General features: G+C 41.4%; 2 protein-coding genes across 2 annotated transcripts in view; one reads left to right on the top strand and one right to left on the bottom strand.

The window, feature by feature from the left end:
* FANK1 (fibronectin type III and ankyrin repeat domains 1) overlaps positions 1 to 22,281 on the bottom strand; it is a 149,465-nt gene that overhangs the window by 123,131 nt on the left and 4,053 nt on the right. The window lies entirely within an intron of this gene.
* DHX32 (DEAH-box helicase 32 (putative)) overlaps positions 20,487 to 22,281 on the top strand; it is a 62,478-nt gene continuing 60,683 nt past the window's right edge. Inside the window, exon 1 of the mRNA XM_074383074.1 lies at positions 20,487 to 20,575. The gene's annotated coding sequence lies outside the window, so the exon portion shown is untranslated. The remainder of the gene's footprint in view (positions 20,576 to 22,281) is intronic.

Genomic DNA, 22,281 nt, shown 5'->3' with positions numbered 1-22,281 from the left:
ACTAGAAATCACAGGAAAAACTGACATTGTTTAGATCACACCTTTTCAGACTTTTTTTTGTTGAGACTGGATCTCCCTCTGTCACCCAGACTGGAATCCAAGAGCATGATTTTGGCTCACGGCAACCTTCACTTCCTTGGATCAAGGGATTCTCCCACCTCAGCCTCTCGAGTAGCTGAGACTATAGGCTCATGCCACCGTACCCAGTTAATTTTATATATATATATATATATATATATATATATATATATATATACACATATATATATATACACACACATATATATATATACACACACATATATACACACACATATATATATGCACATATATATATGCACATATATATATGCACATATATATATACACATATATATATACACATATATATATACACATATATATATACACATATATATATACACATATATATATATATACACATATATATATATATACTTTTTTTTTTTTTTTTTTTTGGTAGAGACAGGGTCTTACTATGTTGCTCAGGCTGGTCTTGAACTCTTGGGCTCACAGTGATCTGTCTAGCTCAGCCTCCCCAAGTGTTGGGCTAACAGGCGTGAGCCACCACATCCAGCCTTTTTAAGGTGTACTAGTCTAGCCTTTCACCTGTTTTACGGTATGTGAAGTTGAAAAGAACTGATAATGCAAATGATTGTTTATAAACATGCAAATCAATCTGCCTTGGAAAGGCCAATCCTCCACATTGCAAAGTCACTTATACATCAATTTCAAGTTTATTTCAATATTCTGAGTAATAGATGTATCTGTCCTTCGGGTTCCTTTTGAACTGGCTGTAACGTCTCAGTGCTTGCTTCATTAATAAAATATTTAACACTTATTTTTATATCTGTATGAATAATAGTTTTTCCTGTTTTTGAAATTAATATAACAATATATGCACAGGTGAGGTAACTCCATGCTTCTCAAGTGTGGCCTGTGGAAACAGCAGCTTGGAGGTCCCCTGCAGTGTTTTTTTCAGAAATGCTGAACACTGGGCCCCACCTCAGGAGTGCCTCAGGAGTTACAGCAGGATCACTTTCACTGACACATTAAAATTAGAGCCACCCTAGGTTAATACACTGCTAATCACTGACCAGCCTCAAGGCATAGGAGTACTGGATCTACCAGACACTCCTGACCATTCCCTGGGCTTTGCCAACTGCTTTCTGCCTTCCCAGCTCACTCATGGATCTCGTGTGGGCTCCCTGCCAGCAGTTCTATCTCATTCCCTCCACACCTAAGTCAACTTGGGAGTTCACAGACCTCACTTCTGGTTTCCACCATCCCTCCTCCCCTTCTACAGCGACTCAATCCTTCAGGAAGTTGAAAATAAGCTTACAAACCAGGAGACTCCAGCCTCAGGTCACACATTCTCCACTGAGCCATTAACAAAAACTAGTTTTCTGGAGTCGAGGGTTAAGATTTGATATTAAAAAGTCCTTTGTGGCCTTTCAAAGCTCAACATAATCTAATAAAAATTTTATTCTTTTAGTTTTTAATTTCTGTTAGGGAATGTTTAGTTTTTCTCTTTGATAATGAAAATATGGTTAAGAAACACTGCTTTGGACCAATCTTTCTTTTCCCAAATCACTGGGGTGTGTCCATCCTCAAGTTTTCAATCCAGCCTACATTTTCTAGTTTTCCATTTACTTACTCAACCAATACTTGAGTGCCTGCCATGGGGATGTCTACCCTGCAAACATGCTTGCTAGCGACACTGTGAGCAGCCAGGACTGGCTCCTGTCCTCACGAACCTTAAACTACCTAAGGCTGTGGTGTAGAAATCAACAAAAAGAGACTACTGAGACTTTTCCATACAGGGCATACAAAGATGCTGAGCTAGAGCTTTGGAAAATAAAAAGAAATACAAATTTAGAATGTAACATCAAGGAATGAAGACTGCCACTTAACATACCCTATGGTTAAAAAAACTCTAATATCCATAGGAAGTTGTTTGGGAGGCAGGCAGGGTTTCATACCGTAAGGAGGACTTAGGAAGTTTAGAAGAGTTCTAACGGTTCTTAATTTAAGTGGAGAATAAGAGGTAGATTCAGGTAGAGAGATTCTCATATTCACTGCTCAGTGGAGAAGGAGATCCATTCTCCTCCACTCACAGACATCCTCTTTGTGGTTTTTATTCGACAATCCTTCATTTCACTGATCCATCTGTATATTTGTTCTCTTCCAAATCTTGCTTCACAGTTGCTATCAAGAGTTTGTGTTAACTGCCTGGTCTTGACAGGCCAGGCACGATGGTAGGCACTGTTCACAGAGTATTGCATTTACTCTTCCCAAGACCCCTGCAAGGTAGGTCTCACCCTCCTGACACAGGTGAAGCAGGAGGCTCAGGGCTGCCACAGCCTGCCCCCAGTCCCAGAACTGGCACACAGCAACCCAGGATTGACGGATTCCAATATCCATCCACGCTGCCTTGCCTAACTGTGTTGTTGGGGCCACAACTCGTAAATTAACCAGGGTTTATCTAAAGTTAACTCAAGTAGTGGTGGCAATGACTATTATCAGAGGAGAACTTTTACAAGAGACAGCTGTGGCAAACTAGCCTGACTCACACTGAAGTTATCTGTAATCAAGTTACCGTCTGACAACTGATTAGCGAATGAAGCTCACGGAGCGAGCACCAGACCCCATGACAGCTGTTTCCTAAACATGCCCTCCCTTCCTTCTTTTGGCAGACTACTAAAGGCCTGAGTTTAAGTGTCTTGAAGAATGAGCAACAAGCAAAATGGAGGTGCAATCAGATAAGGATGGGGTGCAATCAGGTAAGGATGAAGAATTACCAGTACCTCTAGAATCATCTGTTGGGTGTTCCTGTCAATCACCAATTCAGAACAGCTAGGACTGAGAAGCCACAAGATTCCCTTAAAAGGCCTCATCCATTTGCACACTTTTCTGTTTTCAATAAACAAAAATATGTGGACTCACAGTCAATAGAGTGTTTTAATTTGTATTTCCACGATACATAATAAAGTTCTGTGGTTTCTTTGAAGTTTAAAGAATTCTGAATGTATATGCAAACACTGGTTCATATTAAAGCTAAGCAATAGGCTGAAAGCTATGGCTCACACCTGTAATCCCAACACTCTGGGAGGCCAAAATAGGCAGATGACTTGAGACCTGATAGCCAACATGGCAAAACCCCGTCTCTACTAAAAACACAAAAATTAGCTGAGTGTGGTGGCAGAAGCCTGTAATTCCAGGTACTTGGGAGGCTGAGGCATGATAATTGCTTGAAATCAGGTGGAGGATGAAGTGAGCCAAGATTGGGCTGCTGCACTCCAGCCTGGACAACAGAGCAAGCAAGACTCCGCCTCAAAAAATAAAAACAGGCAGGGCATGGTGGCTCACACCTGTAATCCTGGCACTTTGGGAGGCTAAGGTGGATGGATCACGAGGTCAAAAGATTGAGACCATCCTGGCCAACATGCTGAAACCCTGTCTCTACTAAAATACAAAAAATTAGCTGGGCATGGTGGCACGTGCCTGTAGTCCCAGCTACTCACGAGGCTGAGGCAGAGGAATGCTTGAACCCGAAAGGCAGAGGTTGCAGTGAGCTGAGATTGCACCACTGCACTCCAGCCTAGCAACAGAGCAAGACTCCATCTTAAAAATAAAAATAAAGTGGGCTGGGCACGGTGGCTCAAGCCTGTAATCCCAGCACTTTGGGAGGCCAAAGCGGGTAGATCATGAGATCAAGAGATTGAAACCATCCTGGTCAACATGGTGAAACCTTGTCTCTACTAAAAATACAAAAAATTAGCTGGGCATGGTGGTACTGGTACGTGTCTGTAATCCCAGCTACTCAGGAGGCTGAGGCAGGAGAATTGCCCAAACCCGGAGGCGGAGGTTTCAGTGAGCCGAGATCGCGCCATTGCACTCCAGTCTGGATAACAAGAACAAAACTGTCTCAAAAATAAATAAATAAATAAAAACAAAGCGAAGCACTATATAGTAAGTAGATTGAACATTTCAGCCAAGGGTGTAAGTTATTAACTAGGGTATTTAAAAAGCAATGAATTGAAGTTGCTAATGTTTAAGAGATGACAGCTGTTTCTCTCCCTAAAGTTTTAATAACACACACACACATACACATACACACACACACAGAGCCAGGTGCAGTGGCTCACACCTGTAATCCTAGCACTTTGGGAGGCCGAGGCAGGTGGATTACCTGAGGTTGGGAGTTCCAGACCACCCTGACCAACATGGAAAACTCCATCTCTATTAAAAATACAAAATTAGCCGGGCGCGGTGGCTCAAACCTGTAATCCCAGCACTTTGGGAGGCCGAGGCGGGTGGATCACGAGGTCAAGAGATCGAGACCATCCTGGCCAACATGGTGAAACCCCGTCTCTACTAAAAATACAAAAAATTAGCTGGGCATGGTGGTGCGTGCCTGTAATCCCAGCTACTCAGGAGGCTGAGGCAAGAGAATTGCCTGAACCCAGGAGGCGGAGGTTGCGGTGAGCCGAGACCGTGCCATTGCACTCCAGCCTGGGTAACAAGAGCGAAACTCTGTCTCAAAAAAAAAACAAAAACAAAAACAAAATTAGCTGGGTGTGGTGGCACATGCCTATAATCCCAGCTACCCAGGGGGGCTGAGGCAGGACAATCACTTGAACCTGGGAAGTGGGGGTTGCGGTGAACTGAGATCGCACCATTGCACTCTAGCCTGGGCAACAAGAGGGAAATTCCACCTCAAAACAAAAAAAAACACCTTGGCAGTGCCAATAAATAAAAAGGAAACAAACAAAAAAAATGGAGCTAATTATGATTTCCAAGCTAAGGGAAGAGGAAGAGGGTGGTAGATACATGTTCTTTTCTATTTATGTTTCATTCTTCCCTGGAAAAACACTTGAGTCACAGTTTGAGATGCTGTTAGTCTTTCAATGTGGTACAACAAACAGGTTTCTCTCATGTGCAAATAATCGATGAGGAGTGGCTGCCTCCAGGAGCCTGGGTGCTGTTGACCTTAGTGGGAAGGATCTGAATCAGCTGCCAGGGCCACACTCATGCTGTGTGTGTGTTGATCCCACCTTATGTCAACTAGTCAACAAAAACGATCAGGGCACTGCTAGGCAACCACTTCTCCAGTCTTCACTAGTCAATTATTGTGATTAGGATATTTTAGTTCAAACATTCTGCTTTCCTACATGGAACTTGATAGATGGATAGAATGGATTCTACAGGGCCTTTCTGTCCCTCTAACTATCACGCACAGGTGCTGCCGCGTGTATCATCTCCTCCTCCTGTGCAGGGAGCCTGCCCTGTGTAAAGTAACAGGAAGGACATCAAGGTAAGCAGCATAGAATACAACAGAAATAAGGACCCAGGCGTAACTCTGAAGGAGCTTCTAACCATCTTGTGCAGATGAGGAAGACTCGGGTATTATTACGTGTTCAAAGAAATTAGGACTTTTTACTAGCAGAACAGTAAAAATTCTACAAGTTTGCTAACACACTGTGTTGGGGAGGCTGTGGGAAACAGGTATGCACTCATATTGCTACTGGAAGTATAAACTGGAATAACCCCTTTAGAGGAGAGCGATTTAACAATTATCAAAACTACCTTTAACTGGGCAAGTCCACATTAGACATTTATTCTGCAGACTTGCCCAAAAGCAAAATGTCAGATACACAATGTTTCTTGCAGCTTTGCTTAAAATTGTAAAAAATCGCTGTTCTAGTTTCCCATTGCTGCTCTAACCAGTTACCACAAATGTAGGAGCTTAAAAAAAAACACAAACTTACCTTACTATGAGCCCAGAGGTCTGATGTCCGAAACGCATCTTGCGGAGCTAAAAATAAAAGTCTGCTTCCTTCTGGAGGATCTAGGAGAGAGTCCATTTCCACACCTCTTCCAAGTGCTGATGGCGTTCCACGCTCCTCGGCTCTCAGTCACCACTTCCACCTTCCTATCAAGTCTCTGATTCCGACGCTTCTGCTTCCCGCTTATAAGGACGCTTGTGATTGATTCCATTGCGCCCACCTGGATGATACACGGGCGTCTCCCTATCTCACAATCCTTACTCCCAAGGCGCCTTTGGCTATGTAAAGTAATATATTCCTAGATTCAGGGATTCGAATGTGGACATCTTTTATTCAGCTTATCACAATAGCAAACAACTGGAAACCAACTGGATCATCCTTAGTAGTGGACTGATTCAATAAATTATGATAAATTCGCACAACAGAATACAGCTGCTTAAAATGTGAGAAAATTTATTATGTACTAAACAGAAAACTCACCAAAATATGTTAGATGAAAAAAGCAAAGTACATAACAGATGAGAATGCAGCATACATAATTTGCTTGTATATATAATGTTTAAACTATCTCTGGAATGATATACCACAAACTAATCATGGTGGTTACCTGCAGGACAGGAAGAGGGTGATGTCATTGCAAGAATGACTTTTCGCCAGGTGCGGTGGCTCAAGCCTGTAATCCCAGCACTTTGGGAGGCCGAGGTGGGTGGATCACGAGGTCAAGAGATCGAGACCATCCTGGTCAACAAGGTGAAACCCCGCCTCTACTAAAAATACAAAAAATTAGCTGGGCATGGCAGCGCATGCCTGTAATCCCAGCTACTCAGGAAGCTGAGGCAGGAGAATTGCCTGAACCCAGGAGGCGGAGGTTGCGGTGAGCCGAGATCGCACCATTGCACTCCAGCCTGGGTAACAAGAGCGAAACTCCGTCTCAAAAAAAAAAAAAAAAAAAAAAAAAAGAATGACTTTTCACTAACACTCTTTCACAATTTTTTATTTTTGAAACTTGTAACTCTATTACTTATCCAAAAAGTAAAATAATATAGTTAGAGTGATCCAAGATGGCTGATCACTAGCAGCTGGGGATTGTAGCTCCCACTGAAAACGCAAAGAACGAGAGGACGCCACACCTTCACATGAATTCTTGTTGCTCAGGCACCAGGAGATTCCCAGCGGAGGAGCCCCACGGGTCACCAGCGCGACTCTTGTGACCGGCGAGGCGGTTTTGCCGGCGCCTCAGAGCCTGGGTTCTCAGTGCAGAGTCAGAAAAGCACCATCAATCTTAACGCCGCTGATTTGGTCGGCGCAGTGGGTTGCTCAGATTTCGGCGCTGAGAATCAGTAAGTTGGACGTCCACTCAGAAACCCAATTACAAAGACGGTAATTATAAAGACCACAGATGGATAAATCTACAACGAAGGGAAGAAAACAGTCAAAAAAGGCTGAGAATACCCAAGATCAAAACGCCTCTTCCTCAGCAGGGGATCCCAGTTCCTCATCAGCAAGGAAACAAGGCTTGATGGAGAACGAGTGTGTTCCAATTACAGAAGCAGGCTTCAAAACGTGGATAATAAGAAACTTCTGTGAATTAAAAGAACTTGTTCTAACACAATCTAAAGAAACTAAGAACTTTGAAAAAAGGTTTGACGAAATGTCAACAAGAATACAAAATTTAGAGAGGAAAATAAGTGAATTGATGGAACTGAAAAACACAATACGAGAACTACGTGAAGTATGCACAAGTTTTAACAGCCGAATTGATCAAGCAGAAGAAAGGATATCAGAGGTCGAAGACCAACTCAATGAAATAAAACAAGAAGACAAGAGTAGAGAAAAAAGGATAAAAAGGAATGAGCAAAGTCTCCAAGAAATATGGGACTATGTGAAAAGACCTAATCTACGCTTGATAGGTGTACCTGAATGTGACGAAGAGAATGAATCCAAGCTGGAAAATATGCTTCAGGATATTATTCAGGAAAATTTTCCCAACTTAGTAAGGCAGGATAATATTCAACTCCAGGTAATACAGAGAACACCACAAAGATATTCCTCAAGAAGAGCAACTCCAAGGCACATAATCGTCAGATTCACCAGGGTTGAAATGAAGGAGAAAATACTAAGGGCAGTCAGAGAGAAAGGTCAGGCTACCCACAAAGGGAAGCCTATCAGACTCACAGCAGATCTCTCAGCAGAAACCCTACAAGCCAGAAGAGAGTGGGGACCAATATTCAACATCCTTAAAGAAAAGAACTTTCAACCAAGAATTTCACATCCAGCCAAACTAAGCTTCATAAGTGAAGGAAAAATAAAGTTTTTTGTGAACAAGCAAGCACTCAGAGAATTCATCACCACCAGGCCTGCTTTACAAGAGCTTCTGAAAGAACCACTACACATAGAAAGGAATAAACAGTATCAGCCTTTCTAAAAAATACCAAAAAGTAAAGAACATCAATATAATGAAGAATTTACATCAACTAATGGGCAAAATAGCCAGCTAATATTAAATGACAGTATTAAACTCACATATATCATTATTAATTCTAAATTTAAATTGACTAAATTCCTCAATTCAAAGACAGGCAATTTGAACAAAAAACTAAAACTGTATGCTGCATCCAGACCCATCTCACATTCAACGATACACAAAGACTCAAAACAAGGGATGGAGAGAGACTTACCAACCAACTAGAGAGCAAAAATAAATAAATAAAAAGCAGAAGTTACAATTTTTGCCTCTGATAAAATAGTATTTAAAGCAACAAAGACCAAAAGAAGCAAAGAAGGACATTATATAATGATAAAAGAATCAATGCAACAACAAGAAGAGTTAAAGTTCCTAAATACACACGCACCCAATACAGGAATACCCAGACATACAAGACTTATAAAGAGACTTAGACTCCCACATAATAATAGTGGGAGACTTCAACATTAATTTTAGACAGATCAATGAGACAGAAAATTAACAACGATATCCAGGACTTGAACTCAGATCTGGAACAAGTAAACGTAATTAACATTTATAGAACTCTCCACTTTACACAAAATATACACTCTTATCAGCACCACATCATATCAACTTAGAAGTTTAAACGAAATGTTGGTTGGCTCCTTGTTTGTTACTCTCTTCCCTCATTTTCTTTCATGTCTCCATTGTTAAGGACAATTGTAGGCATACCCATATCTAGACTGCATTCTAGCCTGGGCAATAAAGCAATACCCCCATTCTCTCTCCCTCTTCCTCTTTCTCTTTCTTCCTCTTCTTTATTCTTTTTCTTACTATAAAAAAAATAAATAATAATAATAATATAGTTTAGAAAGAGTAAAAAGAAAACAAAGTCTAAAAAAAGTTATAGACAGGGAATAAGTACCCACTGTAGGAGACTACAATGGGTAGACAATTTTTAAAAATGAAAACGATGTATATGTACATGTGCATGTATATGTTACCAGGAATTCCAGGACATATGACCCACTGACTGAAAACTATGAGCAAAAGGAACAGAAAAGAGAAACAAACCCACAGTGATTCAGGCGTTAGAAATATCAGACGTGAACTTTAAAGAAATATTATCCGGCCAGGCGCGGTGGCTCAAGCCTGTAATCCCAGCACTTTGGGAGGCCGAGGTGGGTGGATCACGAGGTCGAGAGATCGAGACCAACCTGGTCAACATGGTGAAACCCTGTCTCTACTAAAAATACAAAAAATTAGCTGGGCATGGTGGCACGTGCCTATAATCCCAGCTACTGAGGAAGCTGAGGCAGGAGAATTGCCTGAACCCAGGAGGCGGAGGTTGCGGTGAGCCGAGATCGTGCCATTGTACTCCAGCCTGGGTAACAAGAGTGAAACTCCGTCTCAAAAAAAAAAAAAAAAAAAAAAAAAAAAAAAAAAAAAATATATATATATATATATATATATATATATATATATATTATCTGGCCCAGGTTTAAAATAACTAGTAGTAGTTTTTTAATCTTGGTGCTAGTTACAGAGGTTTATTTATATTGCGATGTCATCCACCTGTACATTTAAGATGGCACATTTTCTCTTATGTATATTATATCTCAATACAATTTTGCAAAAGTGGAAAACTTGTGGGATGTGACTAAATCTGGGGTTGGGGAAAATCTATAATCATAAATGCAGGCATTTGAAAACAAAAAGAAGAGGACTAAAAAACAATGATATGCTAGGTCTGGTGGCTCACATGTGTAATCCCAGCACTTTGGAAGGCCAAGGTAGGAAGTTTGTTTGAGGCCAGAAGTTCAATACCAGCCCAGGAAACAGCTGTCACAGCAAAAACTAAAAATAAAAATATAATAATAATAACAATTGGGCATGGTGACGTACACCTGCAGTCCCAGCTACTTGGGAGGCTGAGATAGGAGGACTGAATCACTTGAGCTCAGGAATTTAAGGCTGCAATGAGCTATAAATTACCACTGCACTATATAGCCTGAGTGACAGAGTGAGATTGTCTTAAAAAAAAGACAAAAACCCAATAATCTAAGCATCCATCTAAAAAATCCCAGCAAATTAAGTCCAGTGAAATTAAAATGATGGAAGTAATACAAATAAAAGTGGAAATAATTATAAAAAACAAATACATGAGAAAATATAAAAAGCCAAAAATGTTCCTTTGAAAACAGTATTTCTGTTGCTGAGCTCTGTGGCAGCCAGCCTCCAAGGTGGCCCCCAGTGATCTTCACGTCTGCTATCCTCGTGCAGTTCTCTATCATACTGAATACAGTGACCTGTGTTATCAAGAAGATAGTTCAAATGACAGAGTATAATTTCCTAGGCTGGATTATAAAATACATTGCAGCTTCCACCTTGCTCACCCTGGGTGAAAGTAGCTACTATACCCTAAGGACATTCAAGCAACCCTACGGAAGTTAATGCATTACATCACAGAGACCTCCTGCTAACAGCCAGCACTGACCTGCCAGCCATGCTGAGTGAGCTGTCCGGAAAGTGGATGGCCCAGCCTGTGTCAAGCCTTCAGATGACCGCAGGCCTAATCAACATACTGACCAAGACAGACCTACCCAGCTAAAGTATTTCTCAAATCAGGACACACAGAAGCCATATAAGATATCAACTTGCTATTGCTGTGTAACAAATGAACATCTCAGGAAATACACATATATTAGCTAGTACAGTAGTATTTTCTTTTATACAGTTTCTGTGGGTCAGGATTTCATTTAAGAAAACACGTGTTTATTCTTAAGTGCTTTTTTTTTAACTTACTTTTTAAAAATCATTTCAATAGGTTTTTGGGGAACAGATGGTGTTATATGAGTAAGTTATTTGGTGGTGATTTCTGAGATATTGGTGTACCCATCACCCAAGCAGGGTACACTGTACCCAACGTGTAGTCCTTTATCCCTCACACCCCTCCCACCCTTTCCCCGGGGTCCCCAAAGTCAACTGTATCATTCTTATGCCTTTGCATCCTCATAGATTTGCTCCCACCTATGAATGAGAACATACGATGTTTGATTTTCCATTCCTGAGTTACTTCATGTAGAACAATAATCTGTAATTCCATCCAGATTGCTGCAAATGCCATTATTTTGTTCCTTTTTATGGCTGAGTAATATTCCATGATCTATATATACCACATATTCTTTATCCACTCATTGACTGATGGGCATTTTGGACTGGTTCCATATTTTTTCAGTTGCAAATTGTGCTGCTATAAACACACGAGAAAAATATATATTTATTCTTTTGTATTTTCTGTGGGTCAGAAATTTGGGCACAATTCAACTGGGTTGACTGCATAAGGTATCACAAGGTTGCAGGCAAGGTGTGAGCTAACTCAGCTGAGCTAAGTTCAAGCTCATTCAGGTTGTTAACAAAATTAATTTCCTTATGTCTGTATGATTGTGTGGCTATGTTTTTTATTGGGTATGGGCTGCAGGCCACCCTCAGGTCCTAGAGCCACCTGCTGTTGGGCTTTCTCAACACGGTCACACACTTCTCAAATCAGGAAGGAGAATCTTGGGTGTATGCTAGCAATATGTATATGTCATATCCTAATGTATCTCTCTCTCCTCCTCCTCTTCCCTCTGTCTCCTTATATATGTATGTGTGCACACATATACACATACACACCCCTCGAGGAGTAACAACCCATCATATTTGCAGTATTCTGTTGGTTAGAAATGAGTCACAGATCTTACTCACGCTCACTTGATTTCAGCCAAAAGGTTGAAAAGTGATCCCATTCACACTAAAAAGGAAGAGATTATACAGAGTATAACACCAGGACATAGAGATCATGGGAAACATCTTAGAAGTCTGCCTATCACCGATAATAAGTATTTGTTGTTTGAAGACACTAAGTTTCAGGTAATTTCTTAGGTAGCAATAGATAACTAATTAGTAAGAGCTGTACCTAATTAGACACAAGTTAGAATACAAGGAATAAAGAGTTATCACTACAGATACTAAAAAGATAACAGTTTGTTTTATTATAAACAAGCCTATGACAATAAGATAATTTAGATTAAAATGCTGGTAGGTTTTATGCTTTATATATTTTACCATGATAAAAACATTTTATAAACATCACTTACCATTTGATCATCGATTAAATGCTAAATGCTGGCTGGGCGCAGTGACTCATGCCTGTAATCCCAGCACTTTGGCAGACCAAGGCAGGCAGATCACCTGAGGTTGAGAGTTCAAGACCAACCTGACCAACATGGAGTTTCTCCATGACTACTAAAAAATAGAAGAAATTAGCTGGGCGTGGTGGCACATGCCTGTAATCCTAGCTACTCGCGAGGCTGAGGCAGGATAATTGGTTAAACCTGGGAGGTGGAGGTTGCACTGAGCTGAGATCGTGCCATTGCACTCCAGCCTGGGCAACAAAAGTGAAACTCCAACTCAAAAAATATAAATAAAATAAATAAATAAATGCTAAGTGCTTTACATACATTTCACTAATCATTAGAACAACTTTGTTCGGTAAATATTATTCCTGGTTTACAGAGGAGGAAACTGAGGCTCAGAGAAGCTAGTCACTTATTTGAAGTCTCACAGCCCTGCCGCACTCTTCTCTAGATAGTTGGAAAAATTGCAGGGGAGAATCTCAGAAATAACTAAAATAATTGAAGATGTAATCAAGTAACAAAAGTGCGATGTTTGGTTCAGACTACATATCAGTAGGAAAGGGAAGAAATCTCAGTTTCAAGATGAAATAGAAGTCATGAGAATTATGTAAGTTTAAATTCAAGTTCACTGAAGAGAGCTAGGAGTCAGCTACTGTTTGCTGCAGATAATATTCAATAAGGAGCTAACTGCTAATGCATTGGTCTGGGGAAGTATCTAATGTTAAATAGAAACACACACTAGTAAAACACTTCTGGAAGATTTTTTTTTTTTTTCTGAGGTGGAGTTTCGCTCGTTACCCAGGCTGGAGTGCAATAGTGCGATCTCCGCTCACCACAACCTCCGCCTCCTGGGTTCAGGTAATTCTCCTGCCTCAGCCTCCTGAGTAGCTGGGATTACAGGCATGTGCCACCATGCCCAGCTGATTTTTTGCATTTTTAGTAGAGATGGGGTTTCACCTTGTTGACCAGGATGGTCTCGATCTCTTGACCTTGTGATTCACCCGCCTCGGTCTCCCAAAGTGCTGGGATTACAGGTGTGAGCCACCGTGCCCAGACTTTTTTTTTTTTTTTTTTTTGACAGAATCTTGCTCTGTCTCCTAGGTTGGAGTGCAGTGGCATGATCTTGGCTCACTGCAACCTCTGCCTCCCGGTTCAAGCAATTCTCCTGCTTCAGCCTCCCTAGTAGCTGGGATTACAGGCACATACCATCATGCCCTTCTAATTTTTGTATTTTTAGTAGAGACAGGGTTTTGCTATGTTGGCCAGGCTGGTCTTGAACTCCTGACCTCAGGTGATCTGCCCACCTTGGCCTCCCAAAGTGCTGGGATTACAGGCGTGAGCCACTATGCCTGGCTGCTCCTTCTTTTTTTACAATGGACCTGGGAGATCTTTAGAAATGAGGGGAAAAAATCATTTCTTTGAATCAGTGGAATATTAAAGACTAGCCAGCCCTCAGGCTAATGGTGGTTGCTGCTATTCTATTGCTGAACATGAACCAAAACCTTTAGAAAGGAGCAAGTCTTTGTGGGATACACAGGATGTGAAGTGCATCGAAGGGGTGTAAACCCAGCTGACCACAATACCTTCAAGTGTTTTTCCACTGAATTTATTTTCTCATTTGGCACTTCTTTCTGAGCTTTCTAAGCAGCCCCAAAGCTTTAGGTGATTTTAATTTTGTAATTGTATTAGGCGAATGCTCATTCCTGATTCTTTATTTCGCTAAACAGCCTTGAACCCCTGGCCTCAACAGATCCTCCCATCTCAGCCTTCTGAGTAGCTGGGATTAGAGGCTGCAGAAACTTTGAAGAGGAAATAGAGGGAACAGAGCCAAGCTCATGTTTTGAGATTAAGACAAACTTGACACTGAAACTAGACTTGTCACAGAGAGTGCAAGAGGCATAGTTATCTCCCAAACCCAAGTTCTGCCTCTGTATTATTAGACAGAGTCTCAGTGTCCTTGAACTGCAAGGAATTAATACTGATTGTAGCATCAGTAAAACCTATGTCCTACGCATTATGAAAAGTCATTTTTTAAAAGATTTTTAAAAGAATTATTACAGGCAGAAACAAATTAAAAGGCTGTACACCTACTGTTTGAAAAACACAACTTATCAAAACCAAGCAGAAGTAGTATGTAAACTCCTATGTCTATTAAATAAATAGAATCCATAATTTAAACTTTCCCACAAAAACAATTCCCAGTTCCTGATGGTTTCACTGGTGAATTCTTCAATCAAAAGGAAAAGTGACACCAACATTATAGAATTTCTTTTTTAATTTTAGGGACAGAGTCTCACTATACTGCCCAGGCTGGAGTACAGTGGCTACTTTCAGTCACGTTCCATTTATCCTCCCACCTCAGCCTCCTGAGTAGCTGCGACTACAGGCTACAGAAACTTTTAAGAGAACACAAAGTGAACAGAGCCATGAACATTTTTTGAGATTACAATAAACTTGATACCAAAAGTAATCTAAAAAATTACAAAAAGTAAAACTACTGGCTAATTAGTCACATGAACATAAACCCAAAAGTCATTTTTTAAAATGGCATATTAAGGCCAGGTGTAGTGGCTCACGCCTGTAATCCCAGCACTTTGGGAGGCTGAGGCAGGCGGATCATGAGGTCAGGAGATCAAGACCATCCTGGCTAACCCAGTGAAACCCCGTCTCTACTAAAAATACAAAAATATTAGCAAGGCATGTGGCACGTTTCTGTAGTCCCGGCTACCCTGGAGGCTAAGGTGGAGGTTGCAGTGAGCCGAGATCACACCACTGCACTCCAGCCTGGGTGAGAGAGCTAGACTTGATCTAAAAAAAAGAAAGCACATAAAGCTGGGTGCAGTGGTTCATGCCTATAATTCCCAGCACTTTGGGAGGCCAAGGTGGGAGAATTGCTTGAGGCAGGCAGATCAAGAGTTCAGGAGTTTGAGACCAGACTGATGGTAAAACCCCATCTCTACTAAACATACAAAAATTAGCTGGGCATGGTGATATGTGGCTGTAATCCCAGCTACTCAGGAGGCTGAGGCAGAAGAATCGCTTAAACTTGGAAGGCAGAGGTTGCAGTGAGCCGAGATCGCACCATTGCACTCCAGCCGGGGCCGCAGTGTGAAACTCTGTCTCAAAAAAAAAAAAGACTGACTTTTCATGATGAATAGAAGATAGGTTTTACTAACACTGTAATCAATGCTAATTCCTTGCAGTTCAAGGACACTGAAGCCATGTCTAATAATACAGAGGAAAAGCTAGGGTAGCAGCGAGACTAGCCTGGGGAAGAAAGTGAGACTCCAGCTCAAAAAATTAAAAAACTAGTCAGGTGTGGTCACACACGTTCCAGCTACACAGGGGGCTGAGGCAAGAGGATTGCTTGAGCCCAGGAAGATAAGGCTGCAGTAAGCCATGTGCATACCATAGCACTCCAGCCTGGATGACGGAGTGAGACCCTCTCTCTCAAAAAGTAAAAATAAAAATCACACATTAAATCCAGCAATCTATAATAAGGATATACACCATAGTCATGTGCAGTTTATTCTTTAATGTAAGGTTAGTTTGACATTTGAAAATATCTCAAGGTAACATTAACATTTTTAAAAGATGATCATCTCAGTAGATACAGAAAAGCAATGATGAAATTTGATACTCCTTCATGATAGAGAAAAAAAAAAAAGCCTTAGTAAAATACGTTAGCCAATCTAGAGTAAATAGGAACTTCCTCAATCTAATAATCTGATAAAGGGTTTGGTGGTTTTGTACTGTGTCAACTCATATGCACTGAAGAACTCCCTCAGAATTCCCTCCCCTGTATGGTTCTAGAGGAGGGTTAGCCCCAGGAGAAACGTCTGGGAGATTTGGGAAGGTACGTGGGCAACAGCCATTATTTTCTTCTCAAGGCTGTTAAGGGCGCCAGACGCTGTGACAATCTGTACACATTGTTGTCATGGGGTAGTTCTGAAATTGTCCAGATCTCCTCCTTCAGTTGCTGCTCAGAGTGCTGTGCCAGGTTTGTCTCCAGCTTCCGGGTGAAGGCCACCATTTTCTCTTGCAGATCACACGTTATCAGTGAAGTTGGAGGTGGCAAGAGATAGACAGGGGTCTAGTTTATCCTCACAAGTTCCAGTTTTTCTTCATGGGCTCCAATTTGTCCTTACCCTTCCCAACTCCTTATCAATATTTACTTCCCAAGTTTTGGCCCTGCTGACTTAGAGCAGCATCAGGCCCAACACTGGCTGAAGAGACGGCAGTTTTTGCATTGACTTCTCCACCAGCTCCCACAATTGTGTCAGATCCAAGCCCCACCATAAACCGCTTATATCAATCACAGTGGTTCTGCCTTTTAGATTAAACCCTAATGGATACAAATATTAGTACAGAAGTGAGTGGGATCCAGAGAATGGAACCTTGAGGATGAGTTTTCTGAATTGGTACAATGCTGAGTTAGTTATCTGAATTGTTTCTCCAATCTAATAAGATGTAAAGACAGTTACGATACCCAGTAGTAAGGGGTCACACTGCCTGCAGGGGCAAAAAAAAAAAAAAAAAAAAAAAACAACTTAAAAATATATCAACTAGATTCCCATCATCAAATGCCTATAGAAAGCAAGACTGGGGAGAACCAAGCAGTTGCTGCCTTAGAACTCTGTAGTAAAACTAAGATGTATTACAGTGTTACTTGACTTCTTTCGAGAGCTTTAGAGAGCTTCAGGAAAGAAAATGATGATGAATTTGTGGCTTTAAATTCCAAGCTCAGGGTCAAGAAAGCACTATGGCTGTCTTAAAAAGAAATTATCTCCTGTAGTTGCAGTGCCAAAACTTCCCATAAGAAATTTTAGATTCTAAACAAACCCAAGTATAATCATGTGAGTGGCTTAATTACAAGAAAAATCAAATTCCTAATCTCAAGGTCTCTTACGTTACAGTCAGGGCACTGGCTGGGAAGGAGTAAGACCCCGAAAATTAGGATGGAGTGATGAGGACAGAATCCAGTGAAGCTGAAAACCTTAAGCCCCTAAATTCTGCTGAGTCTCCTTCCCAGCAGAAGCAGCTCTTCGCTCCATTTCTGAGGGTAGTCTTCCCTTAGCTGAAGATGCTGTAAAGGCCTCCCCTGAGGTAGCTACTTTGCAGGAAACTGCTGATGCTCCTTGCAACCTGCCCTACCACCTCTAATTAATTTTAGACCTGAAACAAGACTTAAGTCCCAGCAAAACCCAGATAGTAAGGTAAAAAGCATGGCCTGTGGGGAGGTGCAATAAACAACAAAACGAGTATAAGGTTTTGCTGATTTATACTGACAGAAACTTGGATAATATGAATAGAAATTGTTCTGAAGGGTGTAGGATCAGGCAAAAGACAAAAAAACATTGGACCAGGCTGAATTAATGAGATGTGCTAAACAGAGATTCTGGAATCTTCTGCTCAAGCAGTTGGGAGTGACTCTAACATGTGGCTTCGTTGGTTGACTGAAACCTGGATCTAAAGTGGGCCTGAACTCAAGGAACTCAAATGTCAGAACTTGCTCAGTGGTACACTGTAGAGCAGGGGTCAGCAAGCCTCCTGTAAAGGGCCAGAGAGTAAATATTTTAGACTTTGTGGAATAGATTACCAAATAGAAATAGGGGCAAAAGACTTAAACAAGCATGTCATGGAAGGACAATCGAGTAGCCTATAAAAACACATGAAAAGGTGTTTAATATCATTAATCAGCAGGGATATCATTTAAACCACAATGAGATACTTCTGTGTGGCCATTACACTGGCAAAATTTAGAAACAGCAAAGGGCCAACCATACTCAAGGATGTAGAGCAATGGGAACTCTCTTTCTTTTTTTAATTTTCATGGGACTCTGCTTGATAGGAGCTCTGTCATTCACAGCTGGTACAACTCTGTTTAACACTGGGGATAGCTACTAAAGCAGAACGTGACTCAGGGGTTCCACTCCTAGCTATAAATTCAACAGAATGCACCAGGACATGTATGAGAATACTTACAGCAGTATTATTTCTAATAGCCCCAAACTGAAAACAATCCAAATCCATCAACAAAAGAACAGATAAGTAAATCATGGGATCTTTACACAAAAGAATACTATGTAACAATAAAAAAGGACAAACTACTTACTGCTACATGTAACAGCCTGGTTGAAGCTCACAGGTAAAATGTTAAGCAAGATAAGCCAAAGGGGGGAAAACATACACATTATCACTCCCTTTAAATAAAGTTCAAAAACATGAAATTAATCCATGGTGACAGAAATACCAATAGTGGTTACTCTGATGAGAATGATAATGAGAAAGGTACAAGAAGGTTTCTGGAGTGCAAGGAATGTTCTGTATTTTTATCCGGGTGGTAATGACTGAGAGTGCTCAATTTGGAAATCTGTCATCAAGCTACACACTTTAGATTTATATTTTCTAAAATATCCATCCATTTCAATTAAAAATATAAAAATCGGCCAGGCGTGGTATCTCATACCTGTAATCTCAGCACTTTGGGAAGCCAAGGGGGGTGGATAACCTGAGGTCGGGACTTCCAGTCCAGCCTGGCCAACATGGTAAAACCCTATCTTTACTAATAATACAACAATTAGCTGGACGTGGTGGCATGAGCCTGTAATCCCAGCTACATGTGAGGTCAAGGCAAGAAAATCGCTTGAATCTGGGAGGTGGAGATTGCAGTGAGCCTAGATTGCACCACTGCAATCTAGCCTGGGGGACAACAGCAAAACTCTGTCTCAAAAATAAATAAACAAACAAACAGCCTAGAGAGGAGTAATACACTAAACTAGCAATGCTAGTCTTAATTTAGGGTGAATTATTTCCGTAGAGAACTAAAGTAAAGAACTAGCCTGAATAAGTTAATTTCAATTAAAAAAAATAAAAACTTAAAAAATTAGAGATCGGGTCTCAACTTGTTGCCCAGGCTGCATGTAAACTGCCAGGCTCAAGCACTTCTCCTGCCTCAGCTTCCCAAGCAGCTGAATAAGCTAACTAACCTGTTTGCTTCTCTCAGGCTGACTAGACCTGTGAGGTCATTCTAAAAACCGAGAGTCTGTGACTGATCATCCCATTCCTTCATATACTTACACCAGCATGAATAAAAGGATTCACTAGAGTCTAGAAAAAAGATCTTATCCCTGCCTCAAGAAAACTTCTCAAGGGAGAGCTGAAAATTTAAATATATAAATTACACGTTGGACTGACAAAAGTATTAATACAGTGCAGACACAGTACTGAGGAGGAAGAAATTAACTCTCGATTTGGGGTGGTAGAGGGCAAATATACACACAAAGTTTCTAAGAGATGCTTATGTCTATGAAAGGTTTTCTGTTTTGTTTTGAGAAGGAGTCTCATTAACTCTGTTGCCCAGGCAGGAGTGCAGTGGTGCCATCCAGGCTCACTGCAACGTCTGCCTCCTGGGTTCAAGCGATTCTTCTGCCTCTGCCTCCACAGTAACTGAGACTACAGGCATGCACCACTACGCCTGGCTAAGGTTTGTATTTTTAGTAGAGACGGGGTTTCACCCTACTGACTAGGCTGGCCTCCAACTCCTGACCTCAGGTGATCCATCCGTCTCAGCCTCCCAAAGGGCCGGGATTACAGGTGAGAGCCAATGCACCTGGCCAAGAGAGGTCTTAAAGGACAAATAGGTGGACAGGCAGGGGGAGGAGGCAGGAGTGTGGGAAGAAGAGGACCTTCCACAGAAAAGCCGTGGAAGAGTTTCTAACAACGTGGAAGGGGGCTGGGGCACAGCAAAAGAAATTGGCACCTGCCTCTAGGAGAAGGGAATGCCTCCTCCCTTCTTCCAGCCTCCCTTAAGAGAAATACCCAAGAATGGCCCTGTGAGCACAGAGCACTGGTATGAGTCGTTTACTTGTTAATGAGTCTGCACCGCCGTCTGTATGTAATGAGTCACTCCGGTCATTCTGGGATGAGGCTGGTATACACAAACCCCTCCTTTAATCTGGTTGGCTAGTTCAGAATAGACAAGTTTTAACACTGCTTCCTTCCCCAGTCAAGAAGTAAAGCCTGAGTTCTGAGGAACAGCCCCCACCTGGAGAGCATGTCTGGTGAACCTGCGCTTCAGGAGAGACGCAGCTTCAAGCCTCAAGTTGTTTTGCCTCTTCCCGTGCCTGACAGCATCCGAGGTCAGAATCACAATGAATTTTAGCATTTTGAAGGGGATTTTAAAACATGACTGTTTAAAAATGCTGCTTTGAAAATGTTTTAAGTTTTAATCTTGATTTACATAAGCATTTATTTCTTGGTGAGATTTGAATTATAACCTAATTGATAGAATTTTCTTCAGGGGATAAGACTACGTGAGAAAAAAAAATGTTACACAGATTTTTTAAATGCTTCCTGGGCTTAAAGAAGAAATTACTTCTACGTCCTTACCAGTCCCCCAGATAATTAATGAGCACGCACTGCCTGGCAGTGCAAAAATGTTTAGGTCTTATGACCTTGAGGCCGCTTGATCCAAAAAATAAGATTACTTTTCTCTTTCCTAAATCTTACCTGATAGAATGAGACTCTTAAAACATCTCACTTAAGTTAGAAAAGGAAATGGAGCACCATATTTGTAATCGACCTGACATTTATAAGCACCTGATTTAAATGAACTTTACTCAAAGCATACTCCACAAGAGGCACTTCAAATTTCACTGGAGCACAGCCCTTTGTGTTGTAGAATAATGCAGAATTAAATGGCTTTCTTTTTTTTTTAAGTACACCACAACACTCTCAAAGAAAAAAAAGCAGGTAAGGCATCTATCTGTGAACAGCAGTGCCATTCATTCACGAATGTGTAAAGTTTATTCCGTGTCAGGCACTAGGGACAGGATGGCAAACAGGACAGACAGGACCCCTGACCTCTTCTGTCAGTCACCCTATAGTCGAGTGAAGAAATATATATAGATATATATATATAGATATATATATATTTTGAGACAGAGTTTTGCTCTTGTCTCCCAGGCTGGAGGGCAGTAGTGCTATCTGGGATCACTGCAACCTCCACCTCCCAGGTTCCAGCAATTCTCCTGCCTCAGCCACGTGAGTAGCTAGGATTAAAGGCATGTGCCACCATGCCTGGCGAATTTTGTATTTTTAGTAGGAACGGGGGTTTCACTATTTTGGCTAGGCTGGTCTCAAACTCCTGACCTCAGGTGATCCACCCATCTTGGCCTTCCAAAGTGCTGGGATTACAGGTGTGAGCCACCATGTCCAGCTAGATTTTAAATATTAACAAAATAATTACAAGTTCTGATTATTGCTGTGAAAAGCACAGAGATAGAATAACATCAAAGAGGGGGGCACCACCGCTTTAGGAAGCCAGGGAAGGGCTTGAGGAGGTGAAATTTAAGCAAAGATTGAAGGACATTAGGAGTCAGACCTGCCAGAGCAGGAGGGAATAGCATTCCTGGCAGAGGAAAAAGCTTGTTCAGAGACAAAGAACTGAAAGAAGCTTGTTTGAGGGACTACAAGAAGACTAACATGCTTAAAGCATATGTCTAAGATCAGATGTGTGATGAGTTTGAAGAGGCAGCTAGATCACTGTAAGAACTTTAGAGGGCTTTTGGCAGGCAAGTGACATGATCTGATCTGAGGTATATTTTGAAAGGTCATTCTGGCTTCCAGGTAGCAGTGGGAGAAAACATGCAAAAATTATTAGAGTTCCCAAACATAATTTATATAGCATGGTGGCTTGGAGTACCACCAATTACAGTAGGGAGGGAGAGGAAGGAGCACATCTGGGGTATATTTTGGAAGTGGAATAAACAGACCTGCTGGTAGATGGGGTAGGGTGGGTGAGGGTTGCTGAGTAAAAACGAGGAGCCAAGGATGACTCATGTTT

This window comes from Saimiri boliviensis, chromosome 12 (genome assembly GCF_048565385.1).
Source record: "Saimiri boliviensis isolate mSaiBol1 chromosome 12, mSaiBol1.pri, whole genome shotgun sequence".
Classification (NCBI taxonomy): Eukaryota; Metazoa; Chordata; class Mammalia; order Primates; family Cebidae; genus Saimiri; species Saimiri boliviensis.
Note: the sequence above shows the minus strand (reverse complement) of the source record. Positions and strands in the feature narration are given on the sequence as shown.